Source organism: Canis lupus, chromosome 14 (genome assembly GCF_048164855.1).
Source record: "Canis lupus baileyi chromosome 14, mCanLup2.hap1, whole genome shotgun sequence".
Classification (NCBI taxonomy): Eukaryota; Metazoa; Chordata; class Mammalia; order Carnivora; family Canidae; genus Canis; species Canis lupus.
In genome coordinates, this window is record NC_132851.1 from 8,225,009 (window position 1) to 8,249,179 (window position 24,171).

The 24,171-nt window shown below is 35.4% G+C and overlaps 1 protein-coding gene across 5 annotated transcripts in view; it reads left to right on the forward strand.

Annotated features, from left to right (window-relative positions):
- The window catches only part of ZFPM2 (zinc finger protein, FOG family member 2), a 457,190-nt gene that overhangs the window by 28,559 nt on the left and 404,460 nt on the right, over nucleotides 1–24,171 (forward strand). The gene's annotated exons all lie outside the window — the stretch shown is intronic.

The window sequence follows — 24,171 nt, forward strand, 5'->3', positions numbered from 1 at the left end:
ATTCTTTTAACATTAAAATTTCAATTTACTGGTCATGAATCAAAAGCCTATATTGAACATAAAATTTGTAGTCATTGACGTCAGTAAGAACCTATTTTCTCAAAGCTTGTGAGATTTAGCTTAGAGTTTTTTTAAAGTTTAAAAAAAATTATTTAAATTCAATTACTTAACACATAATGTATTATTGGTTTCAGAGGTAGAGGTCAGCAACTCATCAGTCTTATATAATACCCAGTGTTCATCACATGTGCCCTCCTTTATGCCCCTCATACCTCATCCCCCAAACCCCCTCCCATCAGCAACCCTCTGTTTGTTTCCTATGATTAAGAGACTCTTTTGGCTTGTCTCTTTGATTTCATCTTGTTTTATTTTCTTCTCTCCTCCCCTATGATCCTGTTTTGTTTCTTAAATTCCATATATGAGGGTTGGTATTGTCTCACAAACTTAACACATTAATAGAAAGTAAGATATATCCATAAACCTTACTGTGAAAAATAAGCATATTTAATATGAGATGTGTGAAGGCCTCAGTTCAGAACACGGTTTCTCCTGTCTCTAAGAGGTTATATTTCGAATACGATGAATAAAGTTTCTTACATTTAGTAGTAGGTAGTTGGTATGGGGAAGAGAAATGATGTACCAAACCAGTAGTGACACAATCCCCAAGGTGGCTTGACACATACTTTTACTTCATTCAGTGATGTGGCATATGTCAGAGTGCTTTACCCTATGCACAGTCTGAGCAATTTCATTTCCATTGTGTTCCCTTATAGTTTCTGTTTTATCCCCCTTCTGGCTTATTCAAGTGTTTAAATTTCAAATTAGTAGCTTATCTTTATCATTCACTTTTGGGTTGGGGAAACATATTAACAGCCTTTGGACATGTTTACCATATTAAAAATAATAACAAAGAAAAAAATGATATAGAAAAAAGTAACATACTAAGGGTTATGTTTAAGTCACAGATGATCCTGATAAATTACCTCAATGCAGTATTCTTAAACTATTTTTCTAAGATGCCCATAACCAATCTCGAGAACATTGAGAAGTCTGTGTGTGTGTGTGTGTGTGTGTGTGTATAACATTTGAAGTGTTGGGACTGGACAGTTGATGAAAGTAAATCCTACACAGTAGTTCGTTCTTTCCTTATACATTTTGTTAGGTTTTTGAGACTTTCACAGGTCTCATCATAATCTCTGTGATGAAGATGAAGAATGAATTATGTAGTAAGGACCAAGAAAACAGTAACAACAAAGCATAATATTTTACATATATATACATGTATATATGTATATGATGCTGAATAATCCATGCTTTACATGTTTATATATTCTTTTTTAAATGGAGGCACTTATATAAGAAGCCTAGAATTAGAATTTACCATTTTCATACCATTTGAAGCAATTCAAATTGCTTTTATATAACCCTTATATAAGGGTTCTCTGTTATCTCTGTCATGTCTGATTAAATGACACATAAAATTTTCATCTTGGCTAGCTGTGGCCAAAATGCTGATGTGTTTCCTTATGAATTTTTCTATATAGGCAAAGTGAAATAAAAAATTGAGGCTATTGTTTGTGTTACTCAGTTTTCCAAATAATTTCTCACTTTTATAGCAGAAATATTTCTTATTTTAGTTAAAACAAAAAAGGATATTAATGGTTAGTGTGTACTGTAATCATGTGAAAACTCAGGGATTGGAATATACCATTGATGTTTTTTGCATTTTACCTCCTATTTGTTTTTTTTTCGAGGGTCAGGTAATGGGGCATGCACAACAGTAAACCAATAAAGGTACCAGCAGATGATCCATATATTAGATAATCCATATGAGAATAGACAATCAGAATCCCCTTTACAATTATGTAAAAAGATGACTGGGATTTGGAATTTCATTTATAAGTTTGAAATCTGGAATTTGGTCGATTTTATTTGCAAATGATTATGAGGTTGAACAGCGCACACTCTACTTGATCCCGTGTAGTGAATTCTCATACGATCAGCATAGATAATGGAATATTTCCTTTCCTACTTAAAAAGCATTTTCAAAAGGTTTGTAAATATTTGTTTCTCAAGGATCCATTTATCTTCTTCCTCTGTTCCAAAAGAACTATTATAGGTTTACAGAAAAAGATGATAAATGAGCCCAAGGAGTCTGGGTTTAAATTGTCCCCTATTAGGTTGTACTATTATTTAGTAGACATGCAAAATCTTTAAGCACATTAATATTAACTGATCAGGTCCTGGATTTTTTTTTTTAATTTTGAAATGAGAATAAGTCAGTCATGGAGCTATTCTGGCTTTTATTTATCCGTAGTTAGATCCATATGAAAATTCAATGTAACCAGAAAGAAAGAAAAATAGCTGGAAGACATTCCTTTTCAAAGGAATGGCCTGGACTTCAGCTGCTCGATTCCCATTCAGTTCTGAAGGCCTGAGTAATATGGTCTGTAATTGTATACAAACCTTGTAACAAAGAATGTGACAACAAAACCCATCTGTTCTTAGTTATCCTAGTACACAATACAAGGTAAAACCTGGAGTGAACCAGTGGGTATTTTGATTAATTGAACTTAACTGATGGTTATCCAGAAATTCTGTTGTATTACAACTTTTACTGAAATTCTCTGTGTATGCCCCTTTTAAGACGATCATAATGAAACTTATGGTAATTTAAGACCTTCTAGAAACTCTGCGTCATCCTTCTAAACGATGAAGCTCATTACATGCATTACATAACTTCAGAGATGGAGACAGAGAAGATGTAGAATTCTGTATTTGATGTGTCCTGACCCCAATGTTTTACAAAAGCAATATAAATAAAAATACATAACAAAATACATTGGTTTTCTGTTTTCTATATTTTTATGTTTATGTATATAATCATAATATAGATAAAATTTTATTGTGCTTATAAGAAGTATGTTCCCTATTTTTAACATGATCTTACTGATTTTCATTTTGCATTTCTGCTCTTTAGTCTCTCAGCTGATTTATTATAATTTATCTACACATTCTATTTTAAGGCATTTGGCTAGTGTCCAAGTTTTATAACTGTTACTGCAGTGACTAAACTAATGCATATAGTTATTTGCTTCTAGGTTTTTCTTGAAGGATAGATTTTAGGCAGTTAGATTAGTGGATTAAAGGATGTACACATTTTAGGAGGTTGGGGTGAAGAAGGAAAGATAAAGAAAACAATTAGCTTTGGCATTAGATTTTAGAGTTTCTACATTCTTGAAAATTCTAGAATACATTGATTTTGGAGTATCAATGTTAAGTTTTGGGGCAGAATCAAACAATCCAACAATTTGGTATCATTCAACGATAAGTACAAAGGCTGAAGGCAAGCAGCCCAACTGAGAGTCTTAAAGCAATTCAAGTGCCTAATAGTGATTTTCTGGGTTGGGGGATGTGTGTTGAAAATGCAAAGAAACATGGCAATCTACTCCTCATTGACCATTTATTCCTAATGTTATAGCACAAAAAGGAGACAGAAGGTTCCACTCCAAAGTTTATGACATACTCGAGTAATAAAAATATCCAAAGAAGGGAACGACTGGGTGGCTCAGCGGTTGAGCATCTTTTGGCTCAGGGCATAATCCTGGGGTCAGAAGATTGAGTTCCACATCAGTCTCCCTGCAGGGAACCTGCTTCTCCCTCTGCCTATGTCTCTGCCTCTCTGTCTGTGTGTCTCATGAATAATTAAATGAAATCTTAAAAATATATATATCCAGAGAAGAATAATCAAATAGATAAGAGTAGTGTAGATTTTGGATAGGAAGGCTTTGTATTGACTGAACCTTGATCTGAAAGTTAAAGAAAATGGAAGCTTTTTGGTAGCAAGAAGAGAAGGATGGCTTTCTCAAGGTAGGGAGAGAACAAAGAAAAAATTAAGCAAATTATAATTTTGGGGGTACACTGAACAAATGAATGAGTTTTTGCCATAGTATTTTAGCGTAATATCATACTGTTTATTTGTTGGTGACTTTTGGAGGATAAAAAATGGAGTCATATTTTCCCTGATATAAGAATCACTCTATTCTGTTTTATTTCAAAGTCATAAAATTTACATCGAATTTAACTGGAATATTTAGGTGGAAATTCAGCTTTGTATTTGAAGATCCTCAGACTCCTTTCATTGAAATCTGGGTTTCCCTGAAATTGAAATTGTGTTCACTGTCTTTATATATTTAATGATTAAATGTGGTTAACAGATAATATTGCTGAACAAAAGTGTAAATAAGTAAAATCTGGAATATTTACTGGCAAAGAAATATTTCTTTATTCCCCAAGCCAAATATTTGTCTCCTTTAAAATTTGTATTCTGAATTCTTGGTGTGAAAAAATAGGTGACCATTTTTCCCTTTGGATAAAGTTTGATTTTATATAAAAGCAAAACATACAGCATTTAATTAGTGGAGAAATTATGTAGCCAAATGATTGCAATATCCCTAGAATCCAGCAGCCTCAGCATTCTCTTGAACGCTTGTTAGAAATGCAAATTCCTGAATTCTACTCCAGATTTACTGGTTCATAAATTTACTGGCCCCTTGAGGGAGGGGCCCTGGAATCTGGGTTTTAACAAGCCCTTCAGGTAGTTCTTAGGCATGTATAATTGAAAAAGTTGCTAAATTAGGTTGTGTTTTTTTTTTAAAGCCAAACTTAATATGGCCAACTGGTGACTAATATTTTAAATGTAATGCATTTCAGGTTTGGGACTAAGTCTTGGGTGCACGATGGATGGTACTGTGCTGCTTTTTGTACATTGCTGGATGTTTTAAATGTTGCTTCATAAAAATAACATTGTAATTTTGTGCCCATAGTAGAAGCTTAGTTTACCATGCCTAACTAAAATATGCTTGCTTCTTTTATTACTTTAAATTGTGTATTTTCATTTAATTTCTTTTTTTTAACAAGATCTTTTTTTTAATTTTTATTTATTTATGATAGTTACAGAGAGAGAGAGAGGCAGAGACACAGGCAGAGGGAGAAGCAGGCTCCATGCACCGGGAGCCCGATGTGGGACTCGATCCCGGGTCTCCGGGATCGCGCCCTGGGCCAAAGGCAGGCGCCAAACCGCTGCGCCACCCAGGGATAATTCTTATACTTTAAAATGTGTATTTTCTACATCTCAATTATAATTTATATAATTACTAGGACATAGTTTTTTAAATCGCCCTTCAGTGAATTTTGTTAAAGATAATTAGTGGGATTTATGGTATTGGCAACACAAGAGCCCACATCATTTCAGCACTGAGGAAGAGCATGTCTCTAATTTGTAAACAAGTCCAGGCATTACTCTTTTCTTCTTTTTCTTCTTCTTCTTTTTTTCATGTTGTTTTCTAGTTCTTTTGAAGTGACTTTACAAAACATCCCATTTCACTATCTTTCTTTTCCCTCTCATTTTTTGGATATGTTATTGTGCTTGAGCAGATGAGAATAAGAGTCAGGATTTGCTTTCTAGTTATCTTTTTCTTAGACAGTCTCCACAAATATTGTTCTAAAAGCAGAACCCAAATTGCTTTTTTGCTTGTCAAAAAAAGTCTTTAAATGTTAAAAGACCTTATTTATCTGTCTGCCTGCCTATATCCACATCTACCGCCTACGTACCTACCTACCTACCTACCTACCTACCTACCTACCTACCTACCTACCTATTTATCTAGACCAGTCAATTATAGTCAGGGCAACTCATCTAGATTGTTTCGCTCTGGAGAAAAACATTCATGTATCAAAATATGAAAATAAGCTACATGTGTTGCATAAGGTTGGAGCTAAATATACAGCTTGGGAACATAATTTACTTACCTGGGGATGTAACAGAGGCGTCTGTTGGGTTCATGGTTTGAATCATGTTGCTTGGTAAGCAAACATGTAATCTTCAAACATTATAATTAATAATCCTTTAACTTCCTAATTTTGGCCTTTCTCAGGCTGTTTTTGGACTATCAAAATTCTTTCTGAATTCTTCTGAAGGGACTCCTCTCTATACTGTCATAATACACGTGTGTGCGCCTCCCTATCGGAAATCCACTTGGGCTCTGTTCGAGTGATTTAAGAGGTCTTCCCTGACCACCCCATAGAGGATATGCCTCCTTCCTTTGTCAATGGTTGTCACTCTATTCTGCTTTATTTTTCTTCAAAGCATTTATCATCACCTGAGATAAGTACTCCACGCAGGTAAGGACTTGTGTTTGTTGAGTTGTTTTAAGCAGTCTGTGTCCAGAATGCTGAACAGATCCCTGACACCAGAAATATTTTAGGATTAATTTTCTTTTTCCCTCTTTTGGAATATAAATTCTGTTAGAGCTGGAATTCTGTCAAATTTTTTACATCTCCGGTGCTTGAGTGCAGTGCTAAGCAATGGTAACCAATCAACAGTAATTGGTGGATGGTAACGTGTAAGTGGAGGGAAGTTGAAACATATTTTAGTGGGTTAATGCATTTGTGTTTCTCATTTGCATCTTATTGGTTTTCATATTAAAGTCTTGCATTAAGAATTCCTATGTTAGGTGTTTTCATATTTCCCATTAGGTGTTTATTTGAAATTTTTAAAAGAAATTGGAGTTTTTATCAAGTGCTCAATTCTAAAAATTGTTTATTTTCAGTTTCTACTATGAATTATTTGGACTTTTAATATACTTTAAAGCATTGATAAACTGTGACTTAATTATACAGGTATCCTGACAAGTTGGGTTGTGACAGTAGCCTAATGAGCATAATCACCCGCTTCCTGGACCATTGTTGTCCAGATGTAGCTGTACTTTAAGCAATCAAATCTAAAAAAGCGGAGGGCTCTCATGATAGACTGGTTCAAGATGCAGCAAACCACTTCTGATGCTAACTTTTTACACGAAGAAATGTGATTAAGATATGTTAAATGGAAATCTATACAAAACCAGTGAAATTGTTAAAATATTCAAATATGCCATACTGTAACAAGAAAACACTGCAACGCACTGAAATCAGCAGTAGAACAGCTGTGTTTTAAAGGACAGTACTTTGAATGTCACTTGACAATTTGCTTTCAATTAGAAGTAATTTACAGGAAGATGCCCACAAGCTAATCTTTACAGGATAATTAAGTTCCATTTTCTTTACTTTTAATTAAAAAGCAGAAAAGATTTAGCTGATCCATAAAAAATGTTCTGTTTAAACATTCATCAGACTTCACACTCTTTTTTTGTTATTTGTTGTAGCAGATGTTATCAAAAGTGCAGTCTGCTCTGTTTTAAACCCTGATTTGGAAAGTGAAACATGAGTTGCAGTAGGCATGTACTGGTGAGGTATGATCATTCAACATCTGTATGTTCAAAGAGGATATAACAGATACTGCTGTTCCATCCCTTAATTGCGTCTGTCTGACGCATTTAATTGTACTACAAAACCACATATATTAAAATGAGAAGCCGTGCAACTGTCAATTTTGAACGTGATACATAGTAGGATGGTACTTAAAAAAAAAAACACCTTTACTTCAAATGTCTTAGGTATCTGTCGATTCAGACATGACATATTTTTCATTGTAATTTCAATAATATAAACTTTGACACTGAGTATTTTAACATGAGAACTTACTGAAAAGAAAGGAGATTTAATTCTAAAGTCATTTAAAACTGTTCTCTGGTTATTAACGTGGCTTTTAGCATCACTGTTGTTTTTATTTGGCAAAATAAAATATATTGCCAAAGACATTCAGAGGTTTGATTTTATAACTTACTATCGAATGGGACTATTTTTTTTTTAAGCTGATGATTGCTGAGTAGATCGTGATTAGTCAGGCTTTTCCTCACTTTCAGACTGTGCTAAAGAATTGCAGCAAAGATTCTTCAGACAGAATTCTTTAGTTCAGTATTATGGTATTTGCTTTTTTTTTTTTTTGACATTTTTTGGCTATTTAATCAATCTGTATTGACAGTAGCTTTTTTTTTTTTTTTTAGGATCTAAAAGATTTCCATAATTTGAAAAAAAAAGTTGAGCCACTATAGAAAAGTATACATAAAATTTTTTTAAGTAACAGTTTCATTCAGGGATCCCTGGGTGGTGCAGCGGTTTAGCGCCTGCCTTTGGCCCAGGGCGCGATCCTGGAGACCCGGGATCGAATCCCACGTCGGGCTCCCGGTGCATGGAGCCTGCTTCTCCCTCTGCCTGTGTCTCTGCCTCTCTCTCTCTCTCTGTGTGTGTGACTAACATAAATAAATAAAAATTAAAAAGAAAAACAATTTCATTCACTACACCTTTTGTCAAACAAGCTTGATTTTCAATTTTCTGATCGATGAGTACCTAAAACTCAAAGATCCTATTGAAGTTGCCCATTGTTGCTTACTTTTTAAAAAATTCTATTTCCCACTGTTTGAAGGAAAGCTGCAAATGATAAGACAGGGTGCTCATGAGCCCATTCGTTTATTGCTTTTGCCATTTAGATTTGTATAAGTAGGGAATACGCCCAAAGGCACTTTGACCAATATAGTTTAGGAGACTGCAAAATAAAGAAATGCAATTTATTTCAGCATATATTATAAATTTCAGGTAGGAGCTTAATTATAATAATCACAATGCATTCATTTAAATGGAGTATGTGTTTGAACATGTAAATGCCATCAGGTTTTGTAATGAACTGGTGAAAATGTATGCTTCTCTATTGAAAGGATAACGCTGGAAAAAGATTAAGCATGCCCTGTCTTCCCCCTTCCCTCTTTTCTTTTTGGTAATCAACACCTGGTTTGATTACATCTTTTTGAACTCTGAAAGCTATAGGATAAACTCTTTACATGGAAGTTTTTATGAAAGAGAACTGCATCCAACAGTAGTTAAACTTTCCACATTCAGGAGAATTCCGTCTTTTCTTGTCATCCTATAATTCAGACTTCCTTTAGTAAAGGATAAGCAGTTTTGTTATTGTTCAAGACAGTGTAGTGATGTCCACTTGGTGTTTGGTTTTCAAGTTTATGGCTGCTTTGAGGAGGACAGATTCTTATGTATATGTGGTGCTTGGAGGAGTTCTCAGCTGACCTTAGGCACGTGTACCTTGTCTACTGCACCTAACACATGGCTAGTACATGATTGGTTCTCATTAAATATTTATTAAATGGCTGGTAGACAATAAAATTTGGACAAAACTCCATTTGATACAGTACACACATTTTATGAATTCTGTTTCCCCTTCCTCCCTCCTACCCTTTCCTCCCTTCCTTCCTTTCTTTTTTGTAAGATCAAAAGATCTGTGATCTAAGAGGCTATAAGCTATTGTGTTACCTACCATCTCCTTCAGGGCTGTACTTCTTATAAAGCTGGAAGTTGTGAATACTGACTTTCTTGCACGCTATATGTGTAAAAGAACGAAATTATTTTATAAATATGGAAATAATGTCTTCTTCAAGAGATGAAGACTTTTTTCTTGTCTATATTTATTTTTTTTTAGTTTTCTTGTTGGTAGTTGTTGTGGCTCACCTCCTCCCCACCCCCCACATTTGATTACTCTAATGTTTTGGGCTTTTATTTTTTATAACTAAATATGTTTGTATTTCTTGCCTGTATTTTCTAGAAGTGAGTCTTGAATTTCCTTCTCCGTTGCTTCACCTTGCTTGTAATCCTTCCTACCTCACGTCTATCAACTTGTTCTTCCAAAAACAACTGACAACATGTCATCATTGCTTAAAATCTGCATGGCTCCCTATTACCTATATCATTATGTCCAGATTTTTCTCTTTGGTTCTAGGACTTTCCATAATTTGCGTTACTTTTCCTTTTTCAAGTTATTTCTTATACTCTCTAGGCCATAAGGAACCTCTGCTCCAGCAAGACAGTATTGCTCTTCCTATACCCTCTCCTACAACATCCATTCACTTTCAGTTGCTACTCCATAACCTTTGCTCATATAATGCCCTGCCTTTCCCCCTTCATCCTCTAAATCTTCCATATTGAAAAGGTCTAATGGAAGTCCCACATGTTCCAAGAACTTCCCAGTATTCTTCCAACCCACAGTAAATACTCTGTTTTATATTTCTTACGCAAAAATAATGTCAGGCATTTTGACATTTGTTTTCTTTTTCCTTTTTTTAAACAAAAGATTTTATTTATTTATTCATGAGAGACACAGAGATATAGGTAGAGGGAGAAACAGGCTTGCTGTGAGGAGCCTGATGCGGGACTCAATCCCAGGACCCCGGGGTCACAACCTGAGCCAAAGGCAGATGCTCAACCACTGAGCCACCCAGGTGCTCCTGACATTTGTTTCCTATATTTTTTTTTCTACATATAGATTAGCTTTGTCTCCATATGAGGAATGTAAGCATTTTAAGAACAGAAAAAAAGAATTCTTATGCTTTTTTTCCTTTTTTTGTAAACCTTAAATCGCATAGCATTATGGTAAGCAGGTGGTAGGCGTTTATTTCATGTCTTGTTTCACTTTTTTAAAAAGATTTTATTTATTTATGATAGACATAGAGAGAGAGAGAGAGAGAGAGAGGCAGAGACACAGGCGGGCTCCATGCCGGGAGCCCGATGTGGGACTCGATCCTGGGGCTCCAGGATTGTACCCTGGGCCAAAGGCAGGCGCCAAACCGCTGCGTCACCCAGGGATCCCCCTCTTGTTTCACTTTTAAAAAGAGACTGTATATTAGAAATTCATAGCTGCATACATATATTGGGGGAAAATATTAAATAATATTTTCTCATACATTTAGAATAGCTTTTTTTTCCCCCAAAGACTTGGGGATTATGTTTCATGTTTGTTTCTAGAACAATTTACTGCCACTTAGGAAAAAAAACATTCTTTTAAAAACAATTAGTTAGCTTTAAGATAGAGATAAATCATCAGTTTTTAAGGACTATCATTTTAGTTCTCACTAACTCATTTTGGAGCTAATATGTTAGTGAAAGGAAGGACGTGTAAGTCATCTATCTCTTTAACCATAGAGTGGCAGTGCCACCATGCCACTGCCTGTTACTGGGTTCATCAGAGCCTTTACGTATTTGTAATTATCCTTCCATAAATAGTTTGCAGCTTGACCATAGCATTTTGCCACTCTGTTAGAATAAGGCACAAGGTCCAAGTTAAAAGCAAAATCCTCAATGAATTTAACAAAATTAAGCAAAGAGCTTTAGGTTATAAGAGCAGAGTTAATGGATTCAGCTGTTCTTTACTTTCACTTTAACCAACAAATTTTGCATTCATTTTCCAGTTGTGAGCCTCATTCAATTAAAATGGAGTAAAATTAATTTTGTGAAACTGTTATATCACCCCTGGAGATAATTGGAGATAACCTAGTATGGCACAAAACTAAAGCTAGCAAATCAGCATTTATGGGGTTGGTTTCAGTAACTATATTGCGGAAGTATTTCAAGATTAATTTTTAGTGCTTATTGTGAACTTTGCTGGGATTGTTCATGTGACTTAGCTGTGACCAGAGCTGGATTATGATGGAATCCTGGAATTCAGAGACAGCCAATCCCAGAACCAGAGACAGTATAGGGCAGTGCTGCTAGTGTGTTTGGTTCAACAACCAAAGCCATCAGCAACGCTGGGAAGCTGGTTAGAAAAACACATGTGTGGGCTCCACCTCAAACCTATTAACCCAGAATCTCTGGATGGAGCTCAGGAATAGAAAAGAGTAACATGCTCTCCAAGTAAACCTTATGTATTCTAAAGTCTAAGAGCTACTGTCTGTGGAACCCTAGAGTTTAGCCCTCATCATTATCAGACAAATCCATCCTTTGTATTTCAATGGAACAAGCTATATCTAACGATTTCTAATTTCTCACTCATTGCCATAAAATGCAAATTGAATCAAGGTTTTTTAAAAAATATATTGCTTATTTCACAGTTTTCATCTGTATTCTGAAGTGTATTCTGAACTGATTCATCTGAACTGATTAAAATGCAAACAGAAGAGCTAGATCACTTTGATAAGCAATAGAAATTCCACAATCTTTCCTAAGAGCAAACGTGTGCTTTATTCAGCTTTGTGTCCTTCCAACCTAGCAGAGAACAAAAGCAACTGTAGAGCAGTCTTATTTTGGCCCTGTCTTGGCACTTGGTTTGTTTCATTTAGGCACATGGCTGTGTTCTTTCGTCATACAGGAAGCTATCTGCAGAATCAGTCAAATCTCAGATTCTTTGAACAACTTGATCAGGCTGATGTTTTCCTAATGAACAGAGGTGGTTAATCTCCATACCAAATAATTAATTGTTTTTACCTATTGAGGTGCTAAATAATAAGTGACATGGAATTCTATATTAGTTATAATATGAGACTTTCATTTTATTTTTTAAAATATTTTATTTATTTATTCATGAGAGACACACAGAGAGAGGCAGAGACACAAGCAGAGGGAGAAGCAGGCTCCCTGCAGAGAGCCTGTTGCGGGACTCGATCCCAGGACTCCAGGATCATGAACTGAGCCAAAGGCAGATGCTCAACCATGGAGCCACCCAGGTGCCCTAATATGGGACTTTTAAAATAACTTGAACATTTCTTGAGATCTTCAAATTTTCATAGTTTGCTACATAAATGTGCTAGTCATATATTGGTCCCTCTAGCAACATCACATAAATAAGATCATTAATTAATATCATTTAAGAATATAGATTACATTAGCTCTCTGTCTTCTCTGGATTGGGAGCAGCTCTCCTGCCACAGCCCCTCGTCCTCTGAAAATGTATGACTGTGCAAAGTTCATCTCCACCCTCTTAGTCAGGAGCATCTCTCAGCTATTGAGCTGATCACTGTCTACAGTGGTGCTAAATTCACTGGAGACACTGACAGGTGAGAGCCTCAGCAGCTTGGCAGCCCTGCATCCCCTGACCCCACTTATTCCTAACCACAGCTTCTGAACCAGCACTGTTTCAAGGGACATTGACACAACCACCAAGTGCATTGGGTCTGGGGCTGCCAATGGTAGGGATGGCTGGTTCTAGGGTTGGAATTGGGACTGTGTCTGGGAGCCTTATCATTGCTGATGCCGGGAAACCTGCCCTTGTACACCATTCTGGGCTTTGCCCTCTAGGGTCCATGGGGTTCTTTTGCCTGATGGTGGCCTTTCTCATCCTCTTCTCTATGAGAAGTAGCCGTCTCCACCTCCCATAGGTCCTTCTCCTGCATTGCATCTGTCTTGTATGTTCCTTTTCCTATACTTTTCCAGGCAGCCCGGGTTGGCTCAGGGTTTGACAGGGAAGACAAATAAATACTGTATTAATAAGAAAAATATAGAGATAATGTTAACTTTTATAGTTCTATAAATTGTTTCTGAAAATGAACTTTCATAATAATGCTTTATAGAAATTGCAAGCTGGACTATAATTGATTCTGTATATATGAATGTGTGTGTATAATATGGAAATCCTATAGTATATTAGAGTATATGAGGATAATTTTGGCTTTGTCAATTTAGTGTAGATTAGAGCTGAGACTCATAACTTTCAAGGCATCTAAAAGTAAAATCATATTGGATATGAATTGTTAAGCATTTATTTAGGTAGCATTTATTTAGAGGTAGACTTTGCCCTACCAAAAGATTTTCTCTACCTTCTTAGGTTGTGGGGTAACAGTAGTTATACTGGACCTGGGTTGATTGATCTTTATATTGTTGCTAAGTCTGTATTTTACATCTAACTGATTGTATTGAATTTGTGTTATGTCTGATACCTGCTGAAAAGTTATAGTGCCCTAGAGGGTTATTACCATTAGTGATACAGAGATCCTGTGATGATAGGCTCTTCTTTTCATCTAGAAGGACTCAGAATTAGGCATGCTTAGGTTTTTATTACATTCTGTTTATTATATTCATTTATTTTAATTTTATTGATGTTAAATGCCAATTATATCATAATGCTAGACTCTTGGAGGGTAGAAAAGGCACATTATGTAAATAAAACACAAGATTTTTTTTTTTCCTCAAAAGGGTATTTCTCTGTAAGTCTATGTCAGGGAAGACTGAATTTGTCCCAATGTGGAAGTAGCTGTTTTCATTAACCCATTAATAATAATATTGGCACCTTGTGCCATTGAGCTTAAATTTGGTACATTTTATGGATTGATTCCAAGAATTTTGGTATAGAGTTTCCTGGGTTCAGGAGAGTGACCCTAGATCTGAGGTCACAAATAAAAGTTTGGTTTTGCTTTGTTTTCTTCTGTTATAACAGGTGCTTTTATTATCTGACAGTATTTCCAAATTAAGCCAGTTCTGTTTAGAGCTTTGGAGGATGCTAAGACACCTACCATGGGCAAAGAAACTCTTGGTTAATATTTTTCTCCTTGCTTGTTTACTTTGTCAATGGATTTGTGAAAGTGCCCAAGGTTGGATGTGTATCTTCAATCACATTTCTGTGCTCAAGAACTTTGAAAATCAGGCGTCTTGGATATTACATGTTTACTAAAATATTTCTTAGTATGTATTTAGGTCTTTGATGAAATTTTAAGTTATTATTCCTTTCACCTATGATACTAGTGGTGTCATATATACATTTTTTTCCTTTGGCTTGCCATGTATATAGAAAACATCTTAATTTGTCTACTGTGTGCTGTCATACCACCACGTGTACCTTTTAAAAGATCATTTGATACAGTGGCTCTAAGGTGGAAGCATTGTTAAGTTATTTGCTTTAAAATATTTGTATAACATGGCTTTTTTGAATGTCACTTTAATTTCTTTCAATAAAGGAAAAAAATGAAGAAAACTGCATTTATTGGTTCCCTATTATATAGCAGGTATTGTAATACATGCTTTAATTTAGATTATCTCATAGTCTCCTCACTATGACACTTGAAATTAGGCTCAGAGGAATAAAGAGCACGTCTGAGATTCAAACCTAGTTCTAACTCCCAAGGCCACAGTGTTTCTGCCTTGACATGCTGCCTCTTGCCATAAGGCCATATCCTAATATTTGGTGGAAGGTGCAATAATAAAAGACATTCCAAAGGAGTGGAAGAGCCAGATAGCTTTAGTGAAAATAAGACATAGGAAATTCTAAGGAGTTGTGTGGGCCCTCTGCTCTGTGAGTATAGGAAGGAAGAAGATCCGTTGTCTAAAATCAATTTTTCCCTTCTCTAATTTTCTCAAAATTAATTTAAATAATTGATAGTATTTCTCAGTGTATGCTTTATAGCCTGTCTTGTCTACTTGTATATTCTGGAAAATTGACTTAAAATAATTTCTTTTTTTTAAAGACTTTATTTATTTATTCATGAGACACACACACACACAGAGAGAGAGAGAGGCAGAGACACAGGTAGAGGGAGAAGCAGGCTCCATGCATGGAGCCCGATGTGGGAGTTGATCCCGGGACTCCAGGATTGCGCCCTGGGCTGAAGGCAGGCGCTAAACCGCTGAGCCACCCAGGGATCCCCAAATAATTTATTTTTGGAATAAAAGGGGGATGTATTATAGGCAAAAGATAGGCAAAATTATTACCAATTGTATGCTGGTTTTAGTTTGAATCTAGAATTCTAATACTAAATGAAGATTTTTATTTGTATATTTTCAAAAGTTGGGGACACTTAAAATACATTTATTTACTGATCTGTATGAGCGACATTTTACTTAGACAGTCTTCATGATATTAGTGGTATGGGAACATTATTCCCCATATTTAAGACTCATTTGGAGCTTTCTTACTCCAGGGTTGAATAGATGGTTGCTAGATAAAGGCATCCATAAAATAATGATTATGAGTGTATTTATAAAAAATAGCTTTCCATTTTGGTTTGTAAGATACACTTGTAAATTTTTATAATGTTACGACATACTGTCCAGATTGGTTGATTGGGGGAGGGGAGAACTAATATAATTCAGACAAGCAATAATTACTAGGTCAAAAAGTAGGGCAATTAAAAAAATGATTCATGGCAAGTGGGAGTGAGACATTTATATTCTGAAAATTAATTATGGGACATTTTATTTAAATTATAATCAGGAAGAAAAGTTCAGGAAAAAGAAAGAGGTTCAGGGAAATTTTATATGTACTTATCTTGAGTACAAATTAGTAAAGATTCAACTAATGTGTCAGAATCCATTAAAGAGATTGGGAAACCCTATTTCACTGTGACTAAACTGCCTGAAATTTTCATCCCCAAACTTAATATAATCAAATGTAGAGACTGTGTATGTATTGACAAATCTACATATATGTCCCTGATGCAAAAGTACAAAAGATATGGATACTTGATTTTACAGGGTTGATAATGATGTGTTCCATTGGCCAAAGCAAGTGTTAGAGCTCTTATAAAATCTTCAGATCTACAACTTAAAAAATAAATTATTTTATGTTTTCATTGGCAGCAACCGTCTCCAGCTGGCAATCCACTTATTGTATAGTGCATCCTTAGAAGCTGCCTTTAACTCTGAACGTCTGATGTCTCACAACCTTGGTCTTTGCCTTGAGAACCCTGGTCATTACTGCTCTTACTGGACTCCCATTTAGTCCTTACCTTTTTGTTCTTTGGTTTACTTTCCTTCCACCTTATTTCCCTGTTAAACTTTTCTGTCCCGGGCCCTATTATGTGAACTTGTTCTTCCCTTTTCAAACTTCTTTCATACTCACTCTGATGAGCCCAGCTTAGTTTATGGTGCTGGAATATAGAGGGCCCTGGCCTACCCTTTCCTATTTATTAGGCGTTAGGGCATTTGGCATGTGTTCAGTGTGAGCTATGGTGATCTCATAACTCACAGGATGAAGCTAATATACAGTAATTTTAGATCTAGTAATAGATGAATGGGAGATCATTGGCCTTTCAGTTTGCAGGTCTACTCTTCCCATGGCTAATGTAAGAAATCTCATTTGATTTTGAAATGGTGATATAAAAGACAGGGTTTTAGATTTGAGGACTAGAAATCCCACACTTAAATTGCTCAGAATGTGTTTGCTGGAACCAGATAAAACTCCTTCCGGTGGATAGTACACCTCTCTTAGGGTAGCGAATTTAAGGAATAAATTCCATTATCAGGTATTAAATTTCAGTACTTAAAATGGGTGATTAAATGCAATGCATACTCTCTGAAGTAGTTTGTAGAAGTGGCCAATATAAGTAATGGAATTTGGGATTCAAAGGGATTCTCTTTGCCATGAAAAAAACATTTTCAGGTATTCACCCAGTAAGATCAACATGCAGTAGTTAGCTTCAGGTTTTTTATTTGTTATTTAACAGATAGAGTGGAGGGAGGTGGGGAGGTCCATAATCAACCCATATTGCTGAAAGGAGAAAAAAATAAAAATATTTTTAGTCCATTCAGAGTGGCTCCCCCAGGAGAAAGACTGATGCATTCAGCCACAAACACTTTACTTAGCTGCATGGGCTTAAAAATATAGACACTTATAAAGGAAACAATTTAGTTTCTCCTTTCTTTTAGTTTACCATGCTGTTTGGAATCTTCAGAGTTTTCCAAGATGATTGATGTTTTCTAACACCTCAGCAATAATTTCAACCTTTGTTAAAACTTTGGTATAAGACTGACATCGTCTTTATAAATTGACCATTTAGTTAATCCACTTGTGCTGATTGAATAGTGGTTAAAATCCAAACATCCTATTAGATACCGAAATGATACTATAATATCTCAAAATAAATAACCATGTTATTTTTGAGTGCAGAATGACGTGTTGACTTGTGAAAACACAAAGTTGATGTCAGTTGCCTTTTAATTGTGGGTGGATGTTATGGCACCTGACATAGTTCAATCAGCAGGCATACTATACAATATAGTTACCTCTTATAGACTTTCTATCTGTACTCTAGGGTGGTTTTCTTGTTAGGTAGTGGGAGATCTAGGAGTAAAGACTTCTAGACACTGGCTGAGGAATCACTAGAGACACATCTTTTACCATAACCATTTGTGTAGTTTCCATAAATACACTTAATACTTACTAAAGAGATTATGAAGAGATATTAAATGTCTACATGGAAGATAAGTTGGACAGACATCATACTGAGAATATATTTTTAAAATTTTTATGTATTTTCTTTTAGAGAGAAAGGGAGCGTGCACATGGGTGAGCGGGGCTGGGGGATTGGCAGAAGAGGAGAGAGAGAGAGAGAGAAGGAAAGAGAGAATCTTAAGATCTGAGATTATGATTCCAGCTGAAATCAAGAGCCATATGCTTAACCAACTGAGCCACCCAGGCACCCTGTAGTGAGAATATGTTTCTATTAAATATAAGGTAGGGAAGTTGGGTAAACATACAATGAGGATAATTTTTTTAAGGAGGTGAAAGGTAATTGCTGTGGTTACTAGTAATTCCTATGAAACCTATATAAATTAATCTAAGGCCCTGGGATTTTTATCTCCTGGTCCATATTCTCTCACCACCCTTAGTCTAATTAGACTAATGTAGGTGCCGTAGGCATTCAAAACTTAAGTTGAAATATTGATGCTTAACTTTAAGTACTAAGCAAGTGGGGCAAGCAGTTTTCTCTTTATTTCTGGATAACTTTATTCATTTTGTTATGACACTGAATACTCAAGGCTATGGTGAATCTCTTACTCCCTAATTCCTTTTTTTCAAACTCCCATTATTAAAATGACTGCATTTTGCCATATCTAGAAGAATGTGGAATGTATACATCCTCTTTCACTTGCCCAAGTTTTTACTGCCAGTGTACATAGATGTTAAGGTGGGAAGGAGAGAAGAGCAGGTTTGGCTAACATGAGAGTAATTGGGGGTGAGGCTTGACTTGTGTTCTGGCCAGGAAAGAAATATTTCTGGAGAAAGGAAGTATGCTGAGGGATCTGGGCCACAGCCCTGGATTCTGGAAGAGGCACCTGTTGGCAAGTAACTTTGATTCGCCACAACTCCAGAAATGAGCTTCATCTTGCTTCAGCTGAATGGGCTCTCTATTTTTATTCCATTAATAGAGATGAAAAGTTTAGAATGTAAATGCTGGATGAACATATCCTATCAAATTTTCAGTATATCTAATATCACTAGGTCAATCAAGAGGAGGTAAATGACTGAAGTCAGATCGTCTTATGCTCTGGGAGTGTATAAAGAGAGCTGGAGATGCCAGAAGCACCTCAAATGAAGGAAGTGATTACTACAGTACTGGGAAGCTGAATACAACTCTCGTGCACTGTTGTGGTGGCTCAGATCATCAAAATGCCTGGTGGATAATAGCTGCTCCACAAAAACACTTCTCTGCGTTGTCTGGGACTGGTCACTTCAATTATCTTTGTTTAGCTTGAGGCAATGTGTAGCTTTGACCTAGGAACTTTCTGAAGTTCATGGCTCTGAGCCTCAGTGGTTCTGTTTCATTTGATTTACAAAGTACTTTTTAGCATTAACTTTGCAATGAAGGTCCTTTATTCCCAGAAGATGTTTTAGCCAGGGGTATACTTGTCATGATTTATGACTAGAGCAAATAATAAAATATATAAAACCGCATATGATGGGGCCCATTAAGTTATTTCTAGATAACTTTGCTCCTAAGTTAAACTGGCTATGTTTTTCCATGTCTGTGTCTGATAAGTAAATTTATCTCAACATCAGGTTTTCACAAGATTAATAATCCCTCTTTGTTAAGAGAGTCTTTTTAAAAAATTGGAGACAGTTATCCTGATGTGAATTTTACAAACATGTGCTAAATAATATTATACTTTCATATATCTAAAGCGTATCTGATATTATAGCTATACTTTTAATCAGATGTCTTACAGAAATGGGAAGTATACTTAGTAAGAAAAAAAGTGGTCAGGCTAAAAAGATTTTCTTTAGCTTGAGTAATACTATGCTCTCAAAGCTGTAACCTGAATTATTGGCACATATAAATCCATCTTCTTAATTAAATGGGGCCTTTAGTCATTGAACACCAGCATATGGACAGAGTTAGTTACTAAATGTTATTATGAGCCTGGCCTGGCCACATAATCCATTAGAGGTAGGATTCAGTTATATTGGTAGCAGCAAAGTGATTTTTATGGTTGTAAGAATCTTCTCTTTGTTCTGTCAGTATCAATTATTTCAGTACCAATAAAAATCTAAAAAGGGGGTCAAGTTTATGATCTATGCTTTGGATGGATAATTTGTAACATTTCTATCCAATAAGCCAAGAGTTTCTTTCTTTCTGGAAAGGACCTGTGCTATGTGGTTTGTCTAAAGTACCTCAGTGTATAACTATGGAGAGAGTGAGCATGATATCATGGGATTATAATGTTAGAAAATTTCAATGAAGGTCATGAATAGACATTAAAGTAACAAATATGCATTTATGATAGTATGGCTATATGTGTTTAGAATTGCAGTAGTGGATATTACATATTTCCTTTGGGGATTTTATCAGTGTCAATTTTTCAGAAATAACATAGTAATATATTAAATTGTATGGTAACAAGTGAGAGGAAATCTATGTACTACTCATTCAAAGTTTTGGTCCACCTTTCAGATGAAACATCATTAAATTACTAAAAAACAACTCCTTAAAATAACAGTGCAAAGTAAATCAAGGGCAGAACTGGCATAGCAGTGTGTGGGGGAATAATAGAACTTGTTTTATGATGTTAAACAGCAGCATGAGAGGATAACAAGAGGTTGTGCATGTATATATTTTTTTGCACGTCATGGAGCCTTAGAATTCAAGATGGTGGGTAGAGTTTCCTAAAACCCCAGAAATGTTAAACCTCTGTTTAGTACTATAGCTCCTTCTGTGTGTATGAGCCCATGTCCACAGACCATGAGAATATTGCTAAGACATATACTGAGCTGGTCAAACAAGACTTTTGGCAAGGAGAAGGAAATAGGAAGTCAGTCAGTTGTCTCTCCCATGTAAGTCCAAAGAGCTGAATTTGTCAAAGATTGGTACTTTCTGGTAATGGACAGCTAGATGGTTAAATGATGCAGATCTATATACTTTTCTAGCACGAATGCAGGATGGAGGTAATTGCGCTGTCCACATCCAAGAACAGAAGGGGATTTTAGGAAGAGTTTGTAAATTTAAGGGGAAGGAAACCAGATTAAGTGGTTAAGTTGGGTTACAGAGGTTATCTAAAAGCATAGGCTCTTCAGAGCCATCAGAAGGCCATAAAGGAAAACATACCAGGATATAGACCCCTCAAATGGTTCTACAAATTCAAATTCAGGAAATTTGTAAATGAACAGGAGTATTAAGTTATTGGGTTATTGCCAGAGACATGAAATTAAAATCTAGATTATTTATATATGTAATGGGAGAAAGAAAGTTGATACTCTCATGTAAGAATAGACTATGATACTGGATTAGATTGTTACCTGTAAAAAAAAAAAGTGCTATAAAGGATATTATTAGGATTATTGGCAAAATTTAAATGTGTCTATCAATGTTAATTATCCTTAATTAGTAAAATGTACTATGGTTGCATTAGAGAATGTCCTTGTTCTTATGATACATACTGAATACTTAGAATAAAGGGCCATAAAGCTTGTAACTCACTTTTAAATGATTTAGCAAAATGATAACAGTGATGATATTATTATTCAGAAAGAAACATAAAGCACATGTGGCAAAATGTTAGCAATTTATGATTCTAGGTGAATGATGTATGGGCATTTATTATATTAATATTGTAACTTTTTGAAGGTTTAAAATATACCAAATAAAAGGTAGAAAAATATAGATGCAGTTCACAAATAAAATTACTAGTACTACTAATGGTAGTAATTATAATAATAGTAATCATAAATGTGTACTGAACTTTTTAAGTAGATGGGAGTCTTGATATGCAAAAGTATCCAAAGGCCAGAGTAACTATGATGGAGACACTAGAATAGAATGTTCACTATGAAGTTCTAAGGTTAATTTAAGTAGGTTTATATCACTGTGTGCCTAATAGCAATAGAAAACTCTCCTTGAACATTTTCTTGAAGGGCAGTGAACTTTGCAAGTTACCAAACATATTCTTGAACTGTGCTAAAGATAATTATTGTGAGATATAAAGAAGAGAAAGAAAGTAGGAAAAGAAAGGTCTGAATTTATCCATTTGGAGTGTGAACATATTAAGAATTATAATTGTTAGAAAGGAAAGGTTGATGATAATGATCAGAATAGAGTGTAACTGAAAACATGTAAATAAAGAAGAGACTTCAGTAAATGTAGAAGAAAATGGGAAAAAGAATGTTCTAGGTGTAATACTCAAAATCCATAGATCGTCTCCCCCTTCATATATACAAGGCCACTAAGTGCTCTGACCAGCATAGGTTTAGATTTCTCCATCCTCATCTTTAAGCTTTAGGGAACTAGGAAATCCATTACTCTCTTGATGGCCAGAAGACCCCTTGGTGGCAAATTCTTGGTGTTTGGTTCTTACTGTATAATCTTTGTGGATCTTTTTTGTCTGCTTAAGATGGAAACAGAGGACCTGCAAAGAGTTAGGGCAACCCATATTTTGGTTTTTATTTTCTCGATTCGGCCAACCATTCATTGAACTCTCATTTGTATTTCACAATGTTCTTTTTTATCAGGTATCCCTAGAAATCATTTTGACCTCTTTTTGGCAGACCTTGCCTTCTAAGTCCATTTATTATTATTTTCAACTTTCTTTTCCTTTCTCTCTCTTTCTTAAGCCTCCATTGGAGTACCAGGACCCTTTTTTTCTCTTGAAATCTCAAGTTGTCACTTAAAGGGATCTGATGAAGAGTAGTCTGGATTTCACAGGGCAGTGATTTCCACCAGTGCCATAATAATTATTATTATATATCAGATTGGCAGAGGAAAAGAAATTTCACATGGATGAATACAGTGCTTTAGAAATATAAATAATGTATGCTATAAAAATGGAAGATAGATTATTTGACAAAAAAAATTGCAATTAGTACCTAACTGCATATTCAAGTCATAGAAAAGCAACAACCGCAACAAAAGAAATGAGATAAAGAATAAAGAAAAAAAATGAACGCTATATATTTTTTTCTTTTAAATACATTAAAACTCAGGAAAATGATAAAGGAGAACATTGTTCCTTTATCACATGGGAAAGGAAAACTCTTAACTGATGACATACAAAAGGCAGAGACTTTTAATAAGTATTTTCTTTACCTCTGTCTTCACACAAAAAGGTCATCTTTGATCTAATCACTGGAATAGCCAACACCTGGGCTGGGAGGGCAGAAAGTCATGATAAAAGAAGGAATGAACTAGAGATTGTGTATAAAAAAAAAAAAAAGTTAAAAATAAGAGGTTGTTCAAATGCTGATGTTGGCAAACTTTAATATATAAATGAACTCTTTTAAGTATGGGGTGTCAGTTGTTTTTCTCTTTGGGGGCTTTCAGTTTATATGATATATGCAATCTCTTTCAATTAAATAATAAATAGAAGTTTTGTATGTGCAGAGTTTGGAGGAAAGCAGACAGGACTATGATGTAGCTCCAAATCTCAAGAAATTTACATACAATAAACTAGTTTTGGGTAAGACTTCTACTAGAGAAGATGATGTAATATGATTCATTGATAAAATTATTCATAAAAGATGCACAATTAGCTAAGTCCTCATGGGTCCAGAGATACTTATCAATGGTTCTAACCAACTTCAGAGAAATCTTATCAAATTACTTAAATATGTGTTTTTTGCTTTTTGTTTTAATGAGAGAGTTAGATGAGGAGAACACAAAGGTTTGATCAAGTGGACAGTCACTGAAAGAGGAAAGCAGTGGCCTGAAGTGGGGAACCACCCAGAATTGTAACTAGTTAATGAGTGGATCAGAGTCCATGATAACATCCTGGATTTGCCAATATCATTTTCTATACAGTGGTTCGAGTTTATGGGAGTAAAGACATCTTCTTTGGTTCAGATCTTCTAATGTCCTAGGATGAATGAGGACTCTGGTCCTGGTCTAACATCCAGGGACTTCTTTGCCGGAACCTAGGCTATCAATCCTTTGTGATTTTGTTCCGGAGATAATATTTTGTCATTATTATTTGATATTTTCCCAAGGTACCTAAAATTCTTGAATTTTTTCCTAATCCATGGCAACGTGGGTAGGAAAAATCGACCTAGTAGGTCCTAAGCTCAAATCCGAATTTCAGGATTTATTACACTTTAGAAAGAAAAAAAGGATTTGCTAGAGAGAAATCTAACGGGTGTCCATTGATGGAAAAAAAGCCATGGGATTACCAACTACTTCTTAGAGTGTAGGGGAGAGAATAGAAGAGAGTCAAGAGGGCAAAAGGTTGCCTGAAGCCTCCTCCCTATAGGAAAGATTTTCATCA